Source organism: Pelodiscus sinensis, chromosome 2, assembly GCF_049634645.1.
Source record: "Pelodiscus sinensis isolate JC-2024 chromosome 2, ASM4963464v1, whole genome shotgun sequence".
NCBI classification, from domain to species: Eukaryota; Metazoa; Chordata; order Testudines; family Trionychidae; genus Pelodiscus; species Pelodiscus sinensis.
This window is the reverse complement of record NC_134712.1, coordinates 102,949,175-102,963,149: the sequence shown is the minus strand read 5'-3', so window position 1 is coordinate 102,963,149 and position 13,975 is coordinate 102,949,175. Positions and strand designations below refer to the sequence as shown.

General features: G+C 45.1%; 1 long non-coding RNA gene across 1 annotated transcript in view; it reads right to left on the bottom strand.

Moving 5' to 3' along the window:
- LOC142827152 (uncharacterized) overlaps nucleotides 1-13,975 on the bottom strand; it is a 131,477-nt gene that overhangs the window by 68,401 nt on the left and 49,101 nt on the right. The gene's annotated exons all lie outside the window — the stretch shown is intronic.

Below are 13,975 nucleotides of genomic sequence, written 5' to 3'. Positions count from 1 at the left end.
CAAAGCACAATTTTCCTTTTGATAGTGGAGCCAGAGCTGAATGTCGCCTGTCTCACACACAAGCTGTCTTTGCTAATGTCACTTTCAAAAATGAACAAGTTTAATTGCTCCTACAAAAATGTAAGTGCCTACAGCCATTTGAGAAGGGCCTGTGTTTGGAGCTAGTTAGACTTTTACTTGCAGGGTGAATAAGTTCCAAGAACAGTCTGTCACTGAGCCTTTAAGACTTAAATTCTAGTCTTTGAGTTTGTTCAGGTGGTATATAAATATCACCAGAGCTGTACTGAGCTCAAATCCAATGCAGATTCAAACCATGATGAAAAGCCCCTGGAAGCTGATTTGGGAAATAAAGGTGGCTTTGTTTTTCATTCCACTTTGCTCGAGTTTACTTGATTACTTGATTTAGATGAGGAAGAAAGGCCAGTGCCATGAGATGTGGCTGAGTGCCTCCTCTGAGGTAGCATTCCCATCTGTGCAGAGAGCAAGCAAAGGGCCTATACTCCACTTAAACTAAGCCTTATTTCTAGCACTTAAGTGGTGCACACTGATTAGTCCCAGGGAAACTGATACCGTCCCTTGCGTGCCTCGTCCACTTTCATTCTGAAGAACATACCTGAAACTGACACGAAGGCCTGGTTGTTAGTTTAAGAGAAAAGAGCCCAGAAAGAGGATGGATTTTTTTTTTCTGCGAGCTAACATTAAAAGCCAGGAATTGGGGATGGGAATCCACAGGTGGAATAAGGGAAGGAGTAGGAGAAACTTGAAATAAAATCCTTTTTATATCCCCTATGATGTACAGCTTGCATCTATCATAATGTAAGCTGTATGGCCAATAAACATGCACAATTTTTCATAGGAATGCAAGATGCACTACATCAGATTAAGCAACAAAGAGTCCTGTAGCACCTTATAGACTAACAGATGGATTGGAGCATAAGCTTTCGTGGGCAAAGACCCACTTCGTCAGACGCATGCATCTGATGAAGTGGGTCTTTGCCCATGAAAGCTTATGCTCCAATACATCTGTTAGTCTATAAGGTGCTATAGGACTCTTTGTCGCTTTTGCAGATCTAGACTAACACAGCTACCCCTCTGATACTTGTACATCAGATTAATGGGTCTTAATATTTGATATATGCCTCTGAGAGTGGTCGATGCCTGTTGTTTCAGAGAAAAGTCTTAAAAGGAAGATTATCTTTTACATTCCATATCCATGAGCCATCTAAAAAGCAATGCTCATTGGGGATTTCATCCTTGGTGAAGCTGTCAAGATCAGAAGGCAAGATACTATAGTTGGATGGCATTAGATTATGAAACACCCTAAAAGAAACAGAGGGTATGTCTACACTACCCCGCTAGTTCGAACTAGCGGGGTAATGTAGGCATACCGCACTCGTGAAATGAGGAGTAACGGTAGTTCGAACTAGGAAGCCTAGTTCGAACTACCTAGTTCGTGCCCCGTGTAGCCGCGCTGCATGGGGTTCGAACCAGCGGGGTTTTAAAAATGGCGGCTCCCCGCTTATGCAAATGAAGCCCGGGAAATTCAAATCCCGGGCTTCATTTGCAAGTGCGGTATGCCTACATTACCCTCCTAGTTCGAACTAGGAGGGTAGTGTAGACATACCCAAAGAAACTAAGCTAAAGATTATTCGGGGCACAATGTAAGATACCTCCTTTAAGTTTATTTGCTCCTCGATCAGATAATTTCAAGGATTTTTTCCCCCACAAAATCCATGTCCTCTTAGTAGCAGCAACCAGTTGTGTGGAGTGTGGTGCTTTATGACAAATTAAGGGGTGGAGGAAGGAGAGAATTATCTCCCTTGAGATGTTCAAAATGTGAAATTCCAGTTGTAGAGCTGAATGTTGCAAACAATCCCTAGCTTTATAATGGGCCAAACCCAAACCAAGATCCATGACATTTTAGGGTGCTCATAATCTGGATCTTGATGAGGGCTTGACCCGTCTCTAAAATACACTGCCCATATTGATGCTCAGAACTGGAATATGTCAAACTTTGAAGTGTGGAGAAAGGAAAAGAAACAATGTTTTTTTGAGATGTATCTACTTGTCCCTAGACAGAGAGGGAACCCTCCATCTGGTAGATGAAGTAATAAAAAAAGTGTAGGGAATCTTGAGTAATACAATGGTAAGAGATTTTAATTAAGGCTTTCCTTAGGCTTGCAAGCTAAGAGAAACTTCTATTTTTTTTGTTTTCATTTTTTAGATCTCTCATTTAGGAATTTGAAATAATAAAGCTGCTTTGGTGCTTCCTTATCTGCCCAGAAGTTTCTGAAGTTCGTGTCAGCTCTTTGCTTGGGATGCATGCCCAGGATAAAGTCGCAGTGCTTTTATATTTGAAATCAGAAGTTCTTCTTTAGAGGAACACATTCTGATCTACACATTGAAGATTATATGATACTTAATTATTAAGGAGGCTCTAGCATTGTTATCCTTAGAAGTTTAATTGTATAATGTGAAAACCTTCCCATCCCCCTTCATGCATCCATAACAACAACTTGCAAGAATATTTAAGGAATTGGCTGTACAGTATTATTTCTCCAGATTTCCATTGGTTCTAAGACTAGTGAAGAAGTTTGTGAAACACAAGTAATCTAGATATAGGGATTTGCTCTTAAGCCCACATCCACAAATGTACTAAGGGCTTAAATCCAAGTTTAGGCTCCATTAAGATCCATAAAACTCTTTCCAAACACTCACTTGATGCCTAAATTTTCAGCATAAAAGTTCCCTATGTCTTTGCCTATGAGCGCGCACGTTGCTGCCTCCATCTGGATGTCCAGGGGTATGTCTACACTGCACATTTATTTCGAAATAAATATTCGAAGAAATATTTTGGAAGAAAAACTCTGAAATAGCTTATTTTGAAATAGCATGTCTACACAGCAAATACCAATTGAAATAGCGCTGAGCTATTTCAAAATAGAGTGTCCACACTGATTGCAGCTTCAATCGCATTTAAGGCCCCCCTGAAGCACTTCAGGCAGGGCATCAGGACAGCAGTCAGGGTATGTCTACACTACCCTCCTAGTTCGAACTAGGAGGGTAATGTAGGCATACCGCACTTGCAAATGTAGCCCGGGATTTGAATTTCCCGGGCTTCATTTGCATAAGCGGGGAGCCGCCATTTTTAAAACCCCGCTGGTTTGAACCCCGTGCAGCGGGAGTAACGGTTTGCTAAGCCTACTTCGAACTACCTAGTTCGTGCCCCGTGTAGCTGCGCTGCACGGGGTTCGAACCAGTGGGGTTTTAAAAATGGCGGCTCCCCGCTTATGCAAATGAAGCCTGGGAAATTCAAATCCCGGGCTTCATTTGCAAGTGCGGTATGCCTACATTACCCTGCTAGTTCGAACTAGCGGGGTAGTGTAGACATACCCTTGCTTCCTGTTGCTGCTGCTGCTGCCTCAGTCTATCTAAGGCTCATGCTTGAAGAGACCCCCCCAATATAGTCATATCTCAGGCTCCTCCCCTTTGCCTCCCTCCTTGAAGGACAGCCCTTTCATTGCCTATTCTGGTTGCCCTTGTGGTACCACAGCACATCTGCTGTGGAGCTGGACCTGCCTCCAAGCAGTTGAAGGTTTTTAGACCCCGTGCTGCACCTCCTTCAGGCTGCCCTTGTGATCCTGCAGGAACAGGACCTCCAGCTCATTGTGGGGCATCTCCTCTCTTCTTTCCACACACTGCTCATGAAGCACGACCCCTCACGCCCTCCTCTGCACACTGTGCACTGCTGCATTTGGCGATGGGACACAAGTTCCGACTGGTGGGACTGGATTGTCATGGAGCAGTAGGATGACCAGCAATGGCTCCAGAATTTCTGCATGTAGAAGGACATCTTCATGGAGCTGTGTGAGGGCTCGCCCCTGCCCTCAGGACACCCACATGTGGCTCATCCTCCCACTCCAGAAGTGGGTTGCTATTGCTATTTGGAAGTTCGCCATGTTGGACAGCTACTGCTCCATCAGAAACCAGTTTGGTGTGGGGAGATCAACTGTCAGGGCAATGCTCATGAAGGTATGGCGCACTTATGCTATTGTCCCAAGCGGGTGGTGAACTGCTGGAATGGGTTCCTTAGGAAAGGGCTAGGAGTGGTAGAGGCTACCCCCCTGGAAGGTTTTTCAGTCTCATCTTCACAAAATCCTGATGAGGGATGGGGTAAGTTGGGGGTTGGTCCTGGTGTGTCCGTGGGGGGAGTGGTTGAGCTTAGAGACCTCCTGAGAGCCCTTGCAATCCTGTGATTCTCTGTTTGTCTCCTTTTATAGTTAGCAAGGGCCATCAACACCATCCTGCTCATCATCCTGGGCGACGTGGACCTCACTGGTTTTGCTGCCATGGGCTTCCCCAACTGCGGCGGGGGGTGGGGCATTGATGGCACCCACATCCCCCTCTGGACCTCCCGACCACTGGGCCTCCAAATACATCAATTACAGGGGGTACTATCAATTTCTGTTATTTCCACTCCAATTCATCTGATGAAGTAGGTTTTGCCTATAAAAGATCATGATTCTATATATTTTGGTTAGTCACTAAGGTGCCACGGGATTACTCGTTGTTTTTAAAATTACAGACTAACATGGCTACCCCTCTGAGATTTCCCTATGGGAGCTGAAGTAGTGCAATTTAATTCTTGCACTATAGTTTTAACAAAAATACCTTAGGCCTGGTATAGTTATTAATAAGTGGGAAGTGGCTATAAAATGCCAGAATTCTTAGACAGGTCACATGTAATTAGCGAAGTTGAAATTTGACCTGGCATGAGGCTAACACGCCTAATTAGAGGGAATAAGTAGGATGGAATCATTAATGTTGACAAGGGGCAACAAGGAGCTCTCCGGCAAAAGGTATCACTCCTAGGAGCATGGTACTCTCTAATACTGTGGATCACAGGGGAAGTGATTTTTGTATACTCATCAGAGGGAAAGTTACCATGTTGGGTGTGCCTAAAATCCTGAAAAAAATGGTATTTCAGGGGAGACTGGCCCAAGTTCTCATTTGCTGAGTTTGAGGCATAATGAGAGTACATTTTCCTGGCACGTTAAAATTCTGCCTTCCTCACAGAAAAAGAGTATTTTTTATTCCCCTGGATTTGATGTTCTTTGGTGCAAATGCCCTTCAGGATTGATGGAACTTTAAGGCCCAGGCCTGTGTAGCCTCAAATGGTAAATTGATCCTAGCAAATGCATGTTTCCTGTTTGCTACCATAATTCCAAATCTCCATGGATGCAATTTCAGATGTAGTAAGCTAAGTCTGAAGGACAGCAAATAATTTGTTAGCCAATATACATGACTTGTGTTACTCACAGTGATGCCTGAATGTATTAAATATGTATGACCCTTTAACAGGGAACTCCAGCAGTAAGTGCATCAAGCTTCAGAAGCAGCAAGGAATGGTTTACAAGTTGGCACTCTGAAATATTTATTTTGTCCAATTTAAAATGTTTAGTCTGGAACATTTAAAATTATACTTTCCCAGGACAGATGCTTGTCCAAAGTTTCAGCAGTAGTAGACTTTTCAGGCCAGCTACAGACTACAAGTCCACACTGTGCTTATTTATTGTACAGAAAATCAGTGCTTATTTATTGTACAGAAAAAAGCCACAATCCCCTTTGAAAACAAGAGGGTGAAAGGATCAAGTTAAAAAAAAATGTGTGTGTGTGTGGGGGGGGGGGGAATGACAACAGAAACCCTATAAGCTATCCCTGATGTGTATGTGTGTGTGTGTGTGGTGGCGGTGGTGGTGTGTGTGTGGGGGGTGTAATTTTCTTTTAAAATCCAACCATAGTGAAGATGAACAAAGAATGCCATAGATATAGATGTGCATCAGCTGATGGACAAAGAAAGTCTTCTACTGACCCCATCCGAGTCCAGCTATAAAGTAAGGTATCTCTGGGTACGTCTACACTACAGCGCTAGTTCGAACTAACTTAGTTCGAATTAGTTAATTCGAACTAAGCTAGTTCGAACTAACGCATCTAGAACTAAAAACTAGTTCGAACTAGCGTTTTGCTAGTTCGAACTAGTAAGTCCACATTGAGTGGACTCTGAACAGGGCTTAAGGATGGCCGGAAGCAGTGCCGGCAGGGCATCAGAGGAGGACTTAGAGCATGGAGATACTGTCTCAGGCTAGCCGAGGGCTGCGCTTAAAGGGTCCCGACCCCCACCCCGGACACACAGTTCTAAGGGGTGCCCCGCTTGCAAAGAAGTTCTGGCTTGGAGTGCCCTGAGTGCCCACACTGGGCACATCACACCACTCGGCCATCAGCCCGGCTGCACTTGCCGCAGGCTGCCATCTGGGGAGAGGGAGTAATTGGGGGGCTGCAGGAGAGCTTCCACCCCCAGAAGCCCGCAGAGCCAGCCCAGTCCTCCCCATCGGGGGCTCGTACCCCATTCCTCCCTCACCTCCTTCCACTTGCCCTTCCCTAGCCCCCCTTCTTATTGATGTACAAAATAAAGATAACGTTTCTTCCAACATTGACTCTGTCTTTATTGAAAAAAACTGGGGGAGACTGGGAAAAGGAGGTGGGAGAGGGGAAGAGAAAGGCTGGGAGAGGGGAGGGCAACTAACATGATCAGGGGTTGGGAACAGGTCCCAGATGAAGAGAGGCTACAGAGACTGGGACTGTTCAGCTTAGAAAAGAGGAGACGGAGGGGGGACAGGATAGAGGTCTCTAAAAGCAGGGGTTGGGTGGAGAGGGTGCATTCAGAAAAGTTCTTCCTGAGTTCCCATAAAGAAGGACTAGAGGACACCAAAGGAAAGGAATGGGTAGCAGGCTTCAAACTAGTAAGAGAAAGTTGTTCTTCTTGACAAAGCAAATAGTTAACCTGTGGAACTCCTTGCTGCAGGAGGCTGTGAAGGCTACAACTAGAACAGAGTTTAAAGGGAAGTGAGATCAAGTCATGGAGGTTGGGTCCATGGAGTCCTATTAGCCAGAGGGTAGGAGTGGTGTCCCTGCCCAAAGTTTGTGGAAGGCTGGAGAGGGATGGCACGAGACAAATGGCTTGGTCACTGTCTTCGGTCCATCCCCTCCAGGGTCCCTAGGGTTGGCCGCTGTGGGCAGACAGGCTACTGGGCTAGATGGACCTTTGGTCTGACCCAGGACGGCCATTGTAAGCTCAGGGCTCAGTGTCGGGGGTCTCAGTGGACCCCCTTGATTTTCATGCACACCTGCTCCTGGGTGGCCAGGCTGGCAGCTCTCCTGCCCTAGACGGCCACTTTCCTGTGCCTAGTGCGGAGATCGTGGACGAGGTCCACGATGTCCGCACTAGCCCAGGAAGGTGCCCGCCTCTTGCGGTCCACGGCAAGCTCCCGGGAGCCGCCAGCCTGGTCCCGGCAAGAGGGGGTGGGCTGGGGGGCATCGGGTGGGTGGCTCTGTGCCGTGCCAGGTGCAGGGTCTGCTAGCTGGGTGCTGGCAGGCTTGCACCTGGCACGGGCACCGTAGCCAGCCCGTGCCCCTTTAAGGGGTCCGGGGCCGGGAGGGGGGCATAGAGTTTCCCTGGTGTTGGCCAGAGTGGCCACCAGGGAAACCTGGGGAGGGCTAGCCTCCCACTAGTTCGAACTAAAGGGCTACACAGCCCTTAGTTCGAACTAGCTAGTTCGAACTAGGCGTTAGTCCTCGTAAAATGAGGTTTACCTAGTTCGAACTAAGCGCTCCGCTAGTTCGATTCAAATTCGAACTAGCGGAGCGCTAGTGTAGCGCATAGGAAAGTTAGTTCGAACTAACGTCCGTTAGTTCGAACTAACTTTCTAGTGTAGACATACCCTCATTTATGCTTCAACCATTCCCTGCCCTGAGATTTACCCATCATTCGTGATGTATATCCCCTAATAATAACGGAGCTATTCACTCATAATTACCTAACAGCCTTGCCCTTTGCAAACAGTGGGCATTTAAAAATCAATCTCTGAAAAGATTAGTGGGGGATTTACTGTCTCCAAGAAAAAATAAAGCACTGCAAAGGTATAAGAAATAATTATAGTTTAATTACCTATGGTAGATTGCCAGAATATGTGAGCAGGTATTGTAGCATCAACACATATTGCACTAGCATCGCTCATGAAAATACAGTGTAGCCATTTTTGCCTTTTTCGGATGTGATGGATCTTAATAAAAAACAGGACTATGTAGCACTTTAAAGACTAACAAGATGGTTTATTAGGTGATGAGCTTTCGTGGGCCAGACCCACTTCCTCTGAGGAAGTGGGTCTGGCCCACGAAAGCTCATCACCTAATAAACCATCTTGTTAGTCTTTAAAGTGCTACATAGTCCTGTTTTTTGTTTCAGTTACACCAGACTAACACGGCTACACTTCTATCATGGATCTTAATGTGCATCAAGCCTCACAATATTACAGGTGCAAAAACTGAGTCAGAGAGAGAGTAAATAACTGTCTTGAGATCACATAAAGAGTCTGTTGCATGTGTAGGAAGACACACCTCATTTTCAATTGTTCGCTTTAGTCCTAGACCTTGCTCCACCACTTTCTCTTTATTAGAACAGGCCCAGGTTTTAGTTGAATTTGCCTCAGTCCCAGCTGGTAGGCTATTATCTCCTACAATTAGCCCTGAAGCCTATAGAAACCATTTCTGAATACTTATTAGATAAATTAAGAAATAGTCAAGAATAGTAACCATAGTTGAGTTACATGTAACCCTCTTGTGGAGCATGACCACTCCTTGAGCTCTGGACTGAGTCTCTAGAGGGCCCTATAAGTAACATGGCTACCAGAGCTCTCTGAGAATTCACAGCATGCTGGGAGCTGGAGCTCTGGTACAGAAGGAACCAGAAACCTCTACTGAGGCTAGTACTGGGACTTCTGCAGGGAGTGATCTGGCAAGCAGGCAACTGGATGAATGAGAAGTCAGAGCTGCATAGCCCCAGTGAGGGGACAACTTGACTAAATATAAAGGAGAGAGTTTAGGTTCAGTTTTGGTTTGGAAGCCGAGAGAAAGCCCAGCCCCAAGCGTCCCTACTAAACTCCTACTTGGCCCCCAAAGAGACTTTTTGCAAATGCCCTGAGGCTTTATCTGCATGCATCCGGCAGTTCCAGCACTGTAGCGACCAGCATGCAGCAGACAGAGAGAGATCTAACCTGGCACTAGCTACTGAGAACCAGCGAAGGTCTTCAGAGGATTCTAGACCAGAAGAGCCAAAGAGACCATTTGGAGTCAGGAGAGGATCTTTTCCCAAAATAAAGCGAGGCAACTTTTATTTAAGCTGGTCAATGTCACTTCAACATTCTGTCAGCACAAGCAGCCTCAGTCTATCACCTGCTTGGGGAAGGTGTCAGGGAGAGGGTTGGGGTTTAGAGGAATTTGTGAATGTTAAGAGGTAGGGAGTTATTTTCTATTAATTTTTAGTTGGCCGTAGCCCTTTCCTTCCCTAGATCCTATTCTCTTCCTGTCTCTCCTTTGTTATGTTGATAGAAATGTAGCCGTGTTAGTCTGGTGTAGCTGAAACAAAATACAGGACTATGTAGCACTTTAAAAACTAACAAGATGGTTTATTAGATGGTGAGCTCTGAGGAAGTGGGTCTGGCCCACGAAAGCTCATCATCTAATAAACCATCTTGTTAGTCTTTAAAGTGCTACATAGTCCTGTATTTTGTTTCAGTTTTCTTATGTTGTTATTTTTGGTATCTCATTCCTCTGCGGGGTTTTTTTAAAATTAATCTTTATTGTACCCTGTGTAGTGGGTTTTACACTGCCTCCCACCTGGCAGTATTAGTTTTGATTTTCTTCAGGGGCCACGTCTATGAGTATTTCATACAGTGAGAAGTCACTTCAGGTGGAGGCATCAGAAAAGAGCCCAGAATCTGACAATGAGGAGATAGATAAACTATGCCAAACATTGGTGACAGGAAACACCAGAGTTAGAAAAAGGAGCTGGCTTCGGCCACACCTTGGGAAAGGGGCTACATACTTATTATTTAATAAATGTTTTGGTTAAACCTTGAGCTAGTACTGGCAGAATACATTGCAAAACAATCAAAACATGAAAACATACCTGTTTGTGCAGACCCTGTGTGGCACCATCCCACTAAGGTTTCTGCAGGAGATGGAACTGATATTCTTATTTATATGTGTGGGAGAGCCCACACACTAACCCACCCAGCACAAAATCTACAGGGACAGGAAAAAAATATAGACAAACAACTGGCTCTTCCTAGTCCCCCGCTTTTCCTTCTGGTAGGATCCTCAGATTCTTACTCTTCTCAGGATCCCTTGGCTTGCTACTCCTCCTTCTCTATGGTCATCAAAGTTTTGATCTGTAGTTCCACTTAAGCTTCTGCTACTGGCCTCCTCCTAGAGATGCTGCAGCAGGGTCTTTAATAACTCACAATAGAATCTGCAGCAATGGAACAAACCACTTCTGACCGCAGCCAGTGCTTTTCTGTATTTCCCATGCAGAGGCGAGATGGCTTTCGCAATGTTTGTTTCTGTTACCACTGCTGGGACAAGATGGCATGTAATCACGAGAGAGGCTCCAAGCACAGCATGGGAAAGTGATTTCTCTTCCCATTTCTCTTAAGTTTTAGTACAAGTGAAACAGGATAGGATGGGGAATAAAATCCAGCGCCTGAAGTGTTTCCAGGCCTTCCCGTACACTTGTCCTTCTGTGAACAATGCTCACAAGTCATTGCTCCTGGCAGAACCCACTCAGTGCTTTATGAACTTTTACATGCTCTTGACAGCTAATCACGCCACTGAGGCTTTGCCTTTATTACTTCTCTGGTTAGAGTTACTGACGTAATAATTTTTGAAAATAAATTATTGTAATATGGATGGAGAGATTAAACTAGTTGTTCTGGGGTGTTAATATTACTTAGGAAAAGAGGACTGAGGGGATAATCTACTGTAATTGGCAAATAGCTTTGTGTGGCACAGGCATATCCAGGCAGGTCCGGTACACCTGTCAGGCCCACTGCTGGGGGGAGGAAGGGGGGAAGCTTTTCTTGGGAGTGCTCCACCCCTGCTCTGTCTGAGGCTCTGTCCTCACTCGCACAAAGCCCTGCCCTCACTCCACCTCTTTCCATGTTGTCCCCCAAAGACCTGCACTGCTTCTCCCTGTACCTTCTCCACCCCTTTCCCCAAGCATTCCCCTACTCTTGCTCTGCTTCTTCCTGCCTCTGTTCCTCCCCCTTCCTTCCCTGGCATCTCCTGCCCACCGACGAACAGCTGCTCAGTGGTGGGCAGGAGGCACGGGGGGAGAGAGGGAGGAGCTGATTGGTGGAACCACCAAACAATGAGTGGCTGGTGGGTGCTGAGCACCCACATTTTTTCTGTGTTTGTGCCAACCCTATAGCACCCTTGGAGTCAGTGCCTATGCCTGTAACTGTATAAGATCTGCAGAAATGGCACGAGCTGTTCTCTTTACGGAGGGGAGACTGTGCTGCAGAGCATTTCATGAAAGGTTTCTGAACTGGACAAGAACTGAAAGGACTAGCCATGGAGTGAGAGAGACCTTATTAGACAGAAGCTTCAGGGAGTAGCCAAGTTAGTCTGTTACAGAAAAAAACAACAAATGGTCTGGTAGCACTTTATAGACTAGCAAAACTTGTAGATGGTATCATGAGCTTTTGTGGGCACAGCCCACTTCTTCAGATGACCAGAGCTGAATCATAGAATACTAGGACTGGAAGGGACCTCAAGAGGTCATCGAGTCCAGTCCCCTGCCCTCATGGAAGGACCAAATACTATCTATACCATCCCTGATAGACATTTATCTAACCTACACTTAAATATCTCCATAGATGGAGATTCCAGAACCTCCCTGGGCAATTTATTCCAGTGTTTGACTACCCTGACAGTTAGGAACTTTTCCCTAATGTCCAACCTAAACCTCCCTTGCTGCAGTTTAAGCCCATTGCTTCTTGTTCTATCCTCAGAGGCCAAGATGAACAAGTTTTCTCCCTCCTCCTTATGACATACTTTTAGATACCTGAAAACTGCTATCATGTCCCCCCTCAGTCTTCTCGTTTCTAAACTAAACAAGCCCAGTTCTTTCAATCTTTTTTCATAGGTCATGTTCTCTAGACCTTTAATCATTCTTGTTGCTCTTCTCTGAACCCACTCCAATTTCTCCACATCTTTCTTAAAATGTGGCACCCAGAACTGGACACAATACTCTAACTAAAGCCTAGCCAGCGCAGAGTAGAGCGGAAGAATGACTTCTCGTGTCTTGTTCACAACACACCTGTTAATGCATCCCAGAATCAAGTTTGGTTTTTTTTGCAACAGCATCACACTGCTGACTCATATTCAGCTTGTGGTCCACTATAACCCCTAGATCCCTTTCTGCCATACTCCTTCCTAGACAGTCGCTTCCCATTCTGTATGTGTGAAACTGATTGTTCCTTCCTAAGTGGAACACTTTGCATTTGTCTTTATTAAACTCCATCCTGTTTACCTCAGACCATTTCTCCAATTTGTCCAGATCATTTTGAATTATGACCCTATCCTCCAGAGCAGTCGCAACCCCTCCCAGCTTGGTATCATCTGCAAACTTAAAAAGTGTACTTTCTATGCCAATATCTAAATCATTGATGAAGATATTCAACAGAACCAGTCCCAAAACAGATCCCTGCGGAACCCCACTTGTTATACCTTTCCAGCAGGATTGTGAACCATTAATAACTACTCTCTGAGTACAGTTATCCAGCCAGTTATGCACCCTCCTTATAATAGCCCCATCTAAGTTGTATTTGCCTAGTTTATTGATAAGAATATCATGCAAGACTGTATCAAACACCTTACTAAAGTCTACATATACTACATCCACCACTTCTCCCTTATCCACAAGACTAGTTATCCTATCAAAGAAAGCTATCAGATTGGTTTGACATGATTTGTTCTTTACATATCCATGCTGGCTGTTCCCTATCATCTTGCCACCTTCCGAGGCTATGTCTACACTGGCAGGTTATTGCACCAGAATATCGCCGAGCCTCATTTGCATACCTAATGAGCCACCATTTTTGTGGAAGAGGCTCTTGCACCAGAAGGAGTCTCTACACTGCCCCTTCTTGCGCAAGAAAAACCCTCTTGCGCAATGCCGTTATTCCTGAAAATAATCAGCATAGCGGCATTGCACAAGAGGGTTTTTCTTGCGCAAGAAGGGTCAGTGCAGACAGCTCCTTCTGGCACAAGAGGCTCGTCTGCAAAAATGGCGGCTCATTAGGTATACAAATAAGACTCGGCGATATTCCATGCCTAGCCTCATTTGCATATTTCTGGCGCAAGTACCTGCCAGTGTAGAAATAGCTCAAGTGTTTACAGATGATTTCCTTAATTACTTGTTCCATTATCTTCCCTGGCACAGAAGTTAAACTAACTGGTCTGTAGTTTCCTGGGTTGTTCTTATTTCCCTTTTCATAGATGGGTACTATATTTGCCCTTTTCTAGTCTTTTGGAATCTCTCCTGTTTCCATGATTTTCCAAAGATGATAACTAGAGGCTCAGATACCTCCTCTATCAGCTCCTTAAGTATTCTAGGAGGCATTTCATCAGGCCCTGGTGACTTGCAGGCATCTAACTTTTCTAGGTGATTTTTAACTTGTTCTTTTTTTATTTTATCTTCTAAACCTACCCCCTTCCCACTAGCATTCACTATGTTAGGCATTCCTTCAGACTTCTTGGTGAAGACGGAAACAAAGAAGTCATTAAGCATCTCTGCCATTTCCAAGTTTCCTGTTCCTGTTTCTCCCTCCTCACTGAGCAGTTGGCCTACTCTCTTCTTGGTCTCTTTCTTGCTTCTAATGTATTTTTAAAAAGTCTTCTTGTTTCCCTTTATTCCTGTGGCTAGTTTGAGCTCATTTTGTGCCTTTGCCTTTCTAATCTTGCTTTCCTGTGTTGTTTGCCTATATCCATCCTTTGTAATTTGTCCTACTTTCCATTTTTTATATGACTCCTTTTTTATTTTTAGATCATGCACAATCTCGTGGTTAAGCCGAGACGG